Source organism: Harpia harpyja, chromosome 1, assembly GCF_026419915.1.
Source record: "Harpia harpyja isolate bHarHar1 chromosome 1, bHarHar1 primary haplotype, whole genome shotgun sequence".
Classification (NCBI taxonomy): domain Eukaryota; kingdom Metazoa; phylum Chordata; class Aves; order Accipitriformes; family Accipitridae; genus Harpia; species Harpia harpyja.
In genome coordinates, this window is record NC_068940.1 from 30,991,803 (window position 1) to 31,000,930 (window position 9,128).

A 9,128-nucleotide genomic window follows, 5' to 3' on the forward strand; every position below is an offset into this window, starting at 1 on the left:
AGCGCAGCACACCAGCATGGAGCAGAATGGCATCACCAGCACCCGTCACTCCCCCGGGGATGGCAACCCCATGAGTATTTTTGGAGGTGCCTGCCTTCAGCTATCGCACCTGACTCCCAGCCAGGGACCGTCACTGTCAGCCCAGGCAGCTGCAGAGTGGCTGGGGTCCGGCTGTGCACCCTGTCATTATCTGGTGCTGGGGTGGGACAGGGACGGGGACACTCCTGGGTGCCCAGGATGAGGACAAGTAAATGCCTGTGCCAAGATTCTTCACCTTTGCAAGGCGCTCCCTGTCACAAACCTACCACAGCACCCGGCAGCACCCTCACCCTTGTTTTAAGATGAGGAAAACTCAGGTTTGTGGGATGCTGCTTCCAAAACGATGCTCCCTTCTTAGCTGACAGCTCTGGTAGGGTTAGGCACTTTGCGTGGTGATCGACCACCATGGGCTGGGGCTGTAAAGGTGCAGCAGGTGACAGTGACCTTGCATGTGGCCTCGTGCCAGGGGTTGTGTGGTTGTTCATGGTGCTGGTATAGCTACGGCATAAAACCCACTCGGATCTGGGCTACGCAGCCGTGTGTGTATGTGCAGCACCTGCAGGAATTAAATTCAGCTCCCCAAATCAATACAAAATTTCCAAAATTTTGGATGCTTGCTAAGGAGCTGCTCTGGATGGGGCTCAAGCCCCCCGCCAGGCTCGATGACGAGGATGCCGGCTTAGCTCTGCACCGCAAGCTGGCCAGGGCTGCCGCATTTGGCGAGCCAACCGTGCTGCCGCACACGGAGTGGGGACATCAGGCTGAGCCTGCAAACAGTCTACTACTAAAATACCCACCAGCCCTGGTGTTAGCATTCCTCCTCCTCCCGCTGCAAGAGAGTGGTCAGGGCAATATTGCTCATTGCAGGCATCCGACTCCATCAAATAAAGAAAGAACTTATTTTCCACCACTCTGAAATTCCCAGTTCTCCCTCAGTCTCTGTCTACACACGGAGCTTTCAAGCCATGGCAGAAATCTTCCAAGAGAAATATGGTTAAAGATGGGCCTTGGCAGGAAAAGGCTAATGTCGCTTGAAAAATGTGTGCAGATTATGCCAAGCTGTTATTAAAAATAAATGCTGCACTGTTTCCAGTCTTTGCTTTCCCGGATTTTTCTGGTAGTAATTGCACTTCTCCAGGAAAGGTTTCATGTGTCTGGGGGAAGGAATTTGTTTCCTCATTATCATTTGCGAACAGGTTAAGTGCCAACCTGGCATCCTGATGGTGCAGTGGGGTCTGGGTGTGTGTGGAAGCCTGGACCACTCACCCGTCTGTAATTCCAAAGGATTTTCAGGAAAACCCCATGCCTCAGGGCTGCCCATTGAGGGTTGGGGAGATGGTGTGGTCCCACGCATCTCCACATCTGCTCCACGCTCCAGCCATCCATGACTGTTACAGCATCCAGCCTCATCCTTGGGTTATCAACTCAATCCCTCCCAAGTTGGAGCATCTCTTAACCAGCCCCAGCAACTCTGTCTTGGCTTTTGGTCTGTCTTGGGGTCTTTTAATATCTGATTGAGGGTTTTCTGCAGTTGAACAGGAGTTAAATAACCAGAAGGAAAAGCCTGGGCATTGCACTCAAACCCAGAATATAGCTCGGGAAGCTCAAAGCACTGGTCAGGGGCTCCTTTCCCTCACGCCTTGGTGGGGTGGGAAGGGGATAAGCTGGGGCACCAGCCCCAGCCAGCCCCAGACCTACAGGTTTCCCCTCTGCTTGTGTACAGATTTGGGTAGGGAGAGCACTCATGTCATCGTGAGCCCCGTCCCTCCCCTCCGCCAGCCTCCGGAGAGGGTGCAAGGGTGGGATGATTCAGCATGTTCGTTTTTCAGAGAATAAAGGAAGTAATTAAACATCAGCTTTCCTCCCGTCGCAGCCCTGCGAGGATGAGAGGGAGAAGATAAAAAGCCTTCAGACGGAAGTTATTTGTCTAAGGAGAAAAGTGGCTAATTTCTCTGTTGCTTTGCTTGTCTGCTCATTAATGAAAACCGCTCGTCAGCAGGAAAAAGGAGCACCCAGCGAGGGGGGAGGAACCGCACCATCCATCGGTGGCCGGGCAGGTGGCCGTCGGTGGCCTCGGGATGTCCCAGCCCCGTCGGGATGTCACCCTCGCAAAGCCCCCCGTGGCATCCGGACGCTGAGCCGGGGGCTGCGGTTGCAGCTGGGTGTCAGGGAGCCCCCCCTTGCCGCAGCCCCACAGGCTGGGGACCGGAGCTCGCAAGGCAAATGCCACAGAGGGGTTTTCCCAATTCCCCCGCCCTGAATTTTTGTGCAAAGAGTTTAAAATGAGTTTGTTAAGGCACTTGCAGGGAGACAGAATAGAAAACAGCTTCGTGCCTGGAGCCTCCTGCCTGGCGCGGGGTGATGGATGGTGCTTAGCTCGACTGGGCATGGAAATATTTAGAGTTATGAAAATCTCTTCTTGAAAATAATTTATTTTCATGCTGATAATAAAGCACCAAACCTCATTGCTGCAGGGTGAGCATTGCTTCAGGTGGCACCGAAGCTCTGGCTTATAAAGCCCAGGTGGTGCCTGTGGTCTCCTTCTGTCCCCGGCCGTGCAGGAGACCCTCTCCCTGCTCGCACCACGAGGTCTGCACCTTCCCAAGGACGATGATTTACTGGCAGAGGATGTCTGAGGCACCGCTCCCTGTTTTCTGTTCCCTTGGACATAGAGGGGGGCTTGAGACTATGGAAGCTCTTTCATTTGGAGGTTTATATAGCTGTATTTCTAATTGGATTTTGGCATGTCACGGTTATTTTCAAGGCAGCCTGTAATTATTTGAAAGCGTAGCCCAGATCGCCTCCTTTCTCTCAGCACAGAGGTTTTTTTAATATTCTTTCCCAAAATGAAATTGTGAATTTGCAACTTAATCCGGTGAGAGGACACACGCGATGCCATCATCCACAAGGGCACAGCGAGGCAGCGTGATTCACGTTTCCCAGCTTTGTAATCAATTCACAGCAATAATAAAAAAAGTCAAAGCAATATTTTAATTCTTTCCAGTAAGGAAAAAAAAAGCATATATTTTCTAAGAAGCTGCTTTACGCTCATGGATATTTTATGAGCTGGGGAGGTTTTGCTGGTCCTGCTGTATCTCAGCCCACCCCGTGCAGAGATGCTGAGCACCACGGAGATGCAGTCGGACGTAAGGCAGCCTGTGCATCGTCTTGGCATGGCCGAATCTCCCGGCAAAGCCAGGATCGTGGCAGAGGAGGGCGGTCAGATGCTGTTCTCAGGCTTTTTCTCTCCCAGCTGAAACTTGATGAAATTGCCATTAGTTTTGGGTTTTTTTTTTTTACATGTGTTGCAATTTTTTGGGGCCAATATAATTTCATCTAGCTCCATCTGCTCTCCATTAGGTAATTGAAGCTTGAGCAGGTTGGATCCTGCCATCCTCGCCAGGGATACACCCCCAGGCCAGGCACTGCCATCACCCCAGCACTGCAGTTGTTATTTCAGTGCCCACAATGGGCACAAATGAAAATCATCATCTGAGCAAAGTTTTCCAGCATCTAGCAGCTAACCAGCAAGAGCAAGTTAATGACTGTACCACAGCCCCGTTACATCTCAGCAGCCTGAAATTCTTCATTTTCTTCAAGCCTGATTTCAGGGCTCGCTAGCTGTATTCAATTGCTTACAGAATCCGATTTATTATTTACGTTGCAAGGTACAGCCTGGCTTGAATTGATTTGCCGTGCTCTGATTGCCACCACACGCTGGTGTGGGGTCTGGAAACTGGTTGCACACACAGTCAGGCTGCAAAATCAGGGATTCAACATTTAGGGAATGGCAGGCTTAAAACTGCCTGTGCATCCCAGTGCTCTGCATTCTGCTGCTGCCTTCGGTTGCATCTCTCGGGATGCAGGGAGAGCTGACCCTGCCAGGGGCAGTGGGATGGATTAGCTGGTGTCTCCCCCAAGGGTTGTCACCCTGGTGCTATGGAGAAGATCAGACGGTTGCAATGTGTCCCCCCTCGTTTAAGCAGCCCAGGTCCAGGAAATGGGTGAGGGCAAAGTGACACTGGTTTTTAGGAAGGAGCTGTGGATGGGAGCGTAGAGCAGATGGGGAGAGCAGAAGTGATGGGAAATACCAGAACTGGGAAACCACTGGGAGCCCTGGTGTTTTGGGGGATGCTTAGCAGGCCTTCACCTTCACCATCACCTGCACCTTCACCATCACCTTCACCTTTGCCATCACATTCACCTTCACCATCACATTCACCTTCACCTTCACTCCTTACCCTGCCCATGGTCAGAGCTTGCAATGCCTTGGTTGGCAGGAACGAGTGAAAATCCCACAAACCCGAGCCCGTTGCTCCAGGGCAATGGAGACCAGAGGCAGCAGGGGCTCGGGCATCTTTACTGTCGGCTGATCTGTTGGAGATGGACCTGGACCAGTGGGCCAGTGGGCAGGACCACAGGCACACTGCCCTTGGCACAGGGACCCTCTGCACCCACCTCGTCCAGCTGCCCAAATCACTGGGCGCTTTGGGAAACGTTGGTCCGCCTCCAGGAGCTCTTGACTTTAGACATCCCTGGATTAAAAGGTGATTTTAAAGAATGCTATTTGGGTAGCATCATCAGCATGCTGCTGGCAAGCAACCCGCGCCCTTGAGCTTTCTCCCACGTGGGGATTATTCCCAGCAAACCTCCAGCTGATGCCAGCTCCGCTCTCTCGATTGCCGAGGGTGTGAGCTCCGTGTTGAAGACCCTTTAGCAGCCTCCGCTAATTGTCTCCGAGATGTAAGATGGCTTCAGGGGAGACGTTCAAAGGCACCTCGCTCCCTCCCAGCTGTGGTGGGAGCTTGGCACCTGCCTGCCGCCGGCTCTGCCGAAGCTCCCCGCCACGTGTTGGTGCTCGGCTCGGGGCGCGGAGGGGAGCAGATGCTGCAGACGCGTCCTCGGGGCCCCTCCGCATCGTTACATGGGACTAATTAAAATTTCAGGAAGTATATTTACCTAATGCAGAGTTGATTTCGCTAAGTAGGACATCCTGTCTTCAGAGGATTTCACGGCACGGGGTGATAATCAAGTGAGAACAGGCTCCAAAAGTGTTAATTTAGTAGATGAGCCGACAGGGATTAAAAACAAGCCCCTGTTTTAGTCTTTTCTCGCATTTCCGTGCCTGAAATCTAAGTAATCATCCCATTTGGGAGGGCAAAGCAGCGGCACCTCCACCCAGCAAGCACCGTGCCAGCTGCGCATGTAAATGTGCCCAGGGCTGCGGTGCCCAAATTCGGCCTCTTTTACCTCCTGGGGCTCAGCTCAGGAGCTTGCACTGCTCCGGGTACCCCCCCAGTGCCCCCGGGTACTCCCAGGGTGCTCCGTCCCTGTGCATGGCACCGGCACCAGTACACAGGCAGGTGATGCTGGTGTGGGGCTGGGTTTCTGCTCCGGGCTTGCAGGCAGGAGTTTTGCAGGCAGGCACCGGGAAATGGTGCTTGGGAATGAGCCCCACCATTGATCCTGCCCCGCGGAGGCATTCTTCCTGCACTATGTGATATTTAAAACCATGAATTTCCAGCTTCGGGAAAGCCCTGGGGTTTGTTTTCCCGTTATCCCGGGAGAAGCCGCCTCCGCCTCTGCTCTCCCGGGGACACAGAGGCGGCTTTGTCCGACCGAGGGGGCCGCAGCAACCCCTCTGCAGCAGCCACAGGCTGGGCAGCTCCTTGCTCAGCTTTGGGCCAGATCCTGAGCAGCCCGGCCCCCAGCGGGATCTGCAGTAAATGAGCTTGGCCTCACACTCCCATCAAAGTGATTATTTTTCACTTTCAAGCCTTTGTGAGCGATTATGCGCGTGTCCATGCCGACGTGCCCAGCATCCCCTGCCCACCCTCGCTTTCCTTAGCAAGGCATGCAGAAACTGAGCTCGAAAAGTCCCAAACCAGAAGCGGGGTGACTCTGTGCAGCCAGGAGAGAGAAGCGACTGACAGCAGCTGCCTTTGGTGGCTCCATTCCTCCGGGGTTTTATTTCCCACCCACAAAAATGCCGTCGACGGAGATAAGATGCATTGTGCCGACACGCAGACCCGTGCGGGTGGTGCATCGTATTTGCACGTTTAACAGGTGCCGTTACCCCCTTGCCCCTTCAGGTTTTGTTGCACCAGGGAGAAAGCATCTCCTCCCTGCTTCTTGCCCTGTTTCAAGGTGTTTTTGCAGGGCACGCACATCGCAGACATCCCACTCCTTCCCACCACGGCACTGCAGGGACCAGCCACCTCTCGCTTGATGCCCACGGCCACTTTGCTGTGACCTGAGGAAGAGCACATGGCTTTCTCGCCCACCTTGCTTCCCAACCCACCACCCCCTGGCTGCATTAATCAGAATAACCACTGATTAATAACCCCGCGGGGCTTTCGGTCATGTCCCTGCAGCAGCCTGGTGCCTGGGCTCGGGGAGCAAAGGGTAACCCCAGCAGAAATCCATGGGGGTGTCCAAAGAGCAAGAGCTAGGTTGGTGAGGATGCTCAAGGGCCAGATCCTGAACTGCTCATCCCCTCTGTGTTCCAACACCACTGGAAGATCAAACCAGAGCTCCCAGTGTGCAGGGTCAGTGGGATGTGCAGTGGCTCGGGGCCATGGTGGTGCCTGGCTGGTGGCTCTCCCCTGTGCTTGCCAGTACATTACAAACCCCGGGTCCTTGCACAGAGATGATTAAAAATCATTTACGATTGATTTTACTCAACCTATAAATTATTCTGAGTTTTCTCCTTGGTTGGAACGTGTGTGTGCTGTGAACGCCAGCCAGCCGTGGGAGAGGGGAAACCTTCCTGCATACGGAAAGGCTGGATTTGTGCCGGCGTTGTGTAAAGAGAGAAGATTCACAGACCAGCCCCGTGCTGGGGTCACCTTGCTGCCATCCCTCACTTCAGCTCTGTTTTTCAGGAAATATCCTCAAAAATGAAATTCCTGCAGCTTCCACAACCTCAGCAGAGACCGGGCGCTTCCCTGCTCTCCCCATCCCTGCTACAGCTTCTCCCCTCGGGTCGAGGAGGTTCTTGGTGGCTGCTGCCGGGCTCTCCTTCGTCCCCCATCCCTTCATCCCCATCCCCTGGGAGGGACAGGGATTTATCCACCTCCCAGCCAAGACCCTCTGCGTTTCACCCAGCGCTTGGTGGTGCAGGATGTGCTGGAGCACAGATGCAGCATAAAATCACTCTGGGTACATAAAGGAGGCCAAACTTGCTGGGACAGCAATATCTTTTATTAGCTCTACCATAAAAGCCGCAAGAGCTGGTGGGGGCTGATGGACCCTTCTTCCAGGGCCAAATCCTGCCCCAGCGGGGAAACGGTCCCCGGACACATGGTTGCATGCAGGGGCTTTGCAAAGCCAGCGATGCCGGGTTTTCCTGCGATGGGGAGTGTTTGCAGAGCAGCCGCTCAGGGCAGCCCCTGCAGGGCTAGGGGGGTCGGGGGGTCCCGCAGCCCTCCCTGGCGCTGGGGATGCTCCCATGGGCTTTGTCCTCACTTGCTACAGGGTACCCATCCAGGAGAACTGGGACACCGCAGCCTCCCTCCCCCCTCTGCCACCCCAACTGTTTGGCAAAAACGGTTTTATTTATTATTTTTTTTCTCCAGCAAAACCCCCAAAATAGATTGGTGGGAAGCGGCTGGGGGCTGGGTTGCCATTAGCATGCCAAATGGGGCTATTTGTCTTCCCCGCAGCTGGTTTCTGCTCTAATATTTGGAGTGTGGAAACCTGGCAGGGGCTGGCACTGGGATGCAGGGCTGGATGCTGGGAGGGGGCTGCGGGACGGAGACAGCCCCCAAACTGGCCCCGGGCCCTTCGCACCCCTCTTGCTCCCCCTTACCCCTGCGATCCGTAACCCTGAGCCTCTCCCGAGGGACAAGGACCCTTTGGTTCCCCGTTACAGCTGGACACGGCTCTCAGGGGCCCCTGGAGATTTTGCTGAGGGGCAGCTAATTAATCCTCACACCTCTGGTGTGGGTGGGCGAAACCTGCCCGGTGTTGCCGGCTGGGGAAACTGAGGCAGGACCCCTTGGGACATCCTGGGGTCCCGTGGGAGGATGGATGGTGCAGGCAGAGGGGCTGCTGCTCTGTCCAGCCCTGAGGGGCCATATCCTTGCACCCCAAGGGGCTGGACCTGTGCCCCCTGGCCCCGCGGGATGCCTCAGCCCCTCGGCATGGCCGTCCCTGCTGCTGCCGCGAGGCAAAGCCGGGGGTGAGCGATGAGCATAAAAACCTGCTCGTGCTCATGGAGATAATTGGTCTTGGAAATTGTTAGCGGGTGGGAAGCGGAGGGGAGCGGTGGGAAAGCAAGGCGCCCGCGTCACAGCCCTGCAAGCGAGGGCTGGGGAGGGACGCACAGAGCCGGGGGCTTCGACATTCCTGGCCCCTTTTGGCTCTTTTTTCCTCCCTGGTTTGGCTGGGGGTTGCTAAATAGAGGGTGTCAGCTTTGCTCCCCAGCAGAGACGCTCACCTCTCGGGGATGCTCCAAGCCATCCTCAGTAGCTACTTGTTTCCTAACAATAATTGCCATAAATTTTAAATGCTGTGATAGTGCAGGTTCAGCACCCCCAGCATCCCCATCCCCAGCATCCCCAGCACCACCAGTATCCCCATCCCCCCCATCGCCAGCAGGCCCCACTGCAGGCAGAGCCCCAGCAGACCGAGGCACCGCTGGCTGTAAATGAATGGCGCACCATCTGCTCCGTTAATTACAGATGCAAAAGGAGAGGGATCGAGTTTGTAATTAATCAGCAAAAAGATCCCGGTTGTTCAATGCCCACAGAGGGTTTTTGCCGGGCGCGGTGTCGATCGGCGAGGGTTTTCTCCGTTATTAGAGAGAAATTAGGAGGGAAAAGGGTGGTGCGTGGGCTGGTGCACCCCAGGGTGTCCGCACACGCGTCCACCTGTGCAGCGGGGATGTCTGAGCCGGCACGGGAGCGCGTTCGCGTGTGTGACTGCGCATCTGCAGCCACCCGTGCGTGTTTGCCAAGAAGGGAGGTGTGGGCTCGCAGGGGGGCCAAATGGGGAGGTGGTTCTTCGCATAGGGGAGCTGGGACCGGGGGGTAAGCAGCAGGCGAGGGAGGGAGGGGGGGGAAGGCGTGTTTCACACGTGGAGGGAA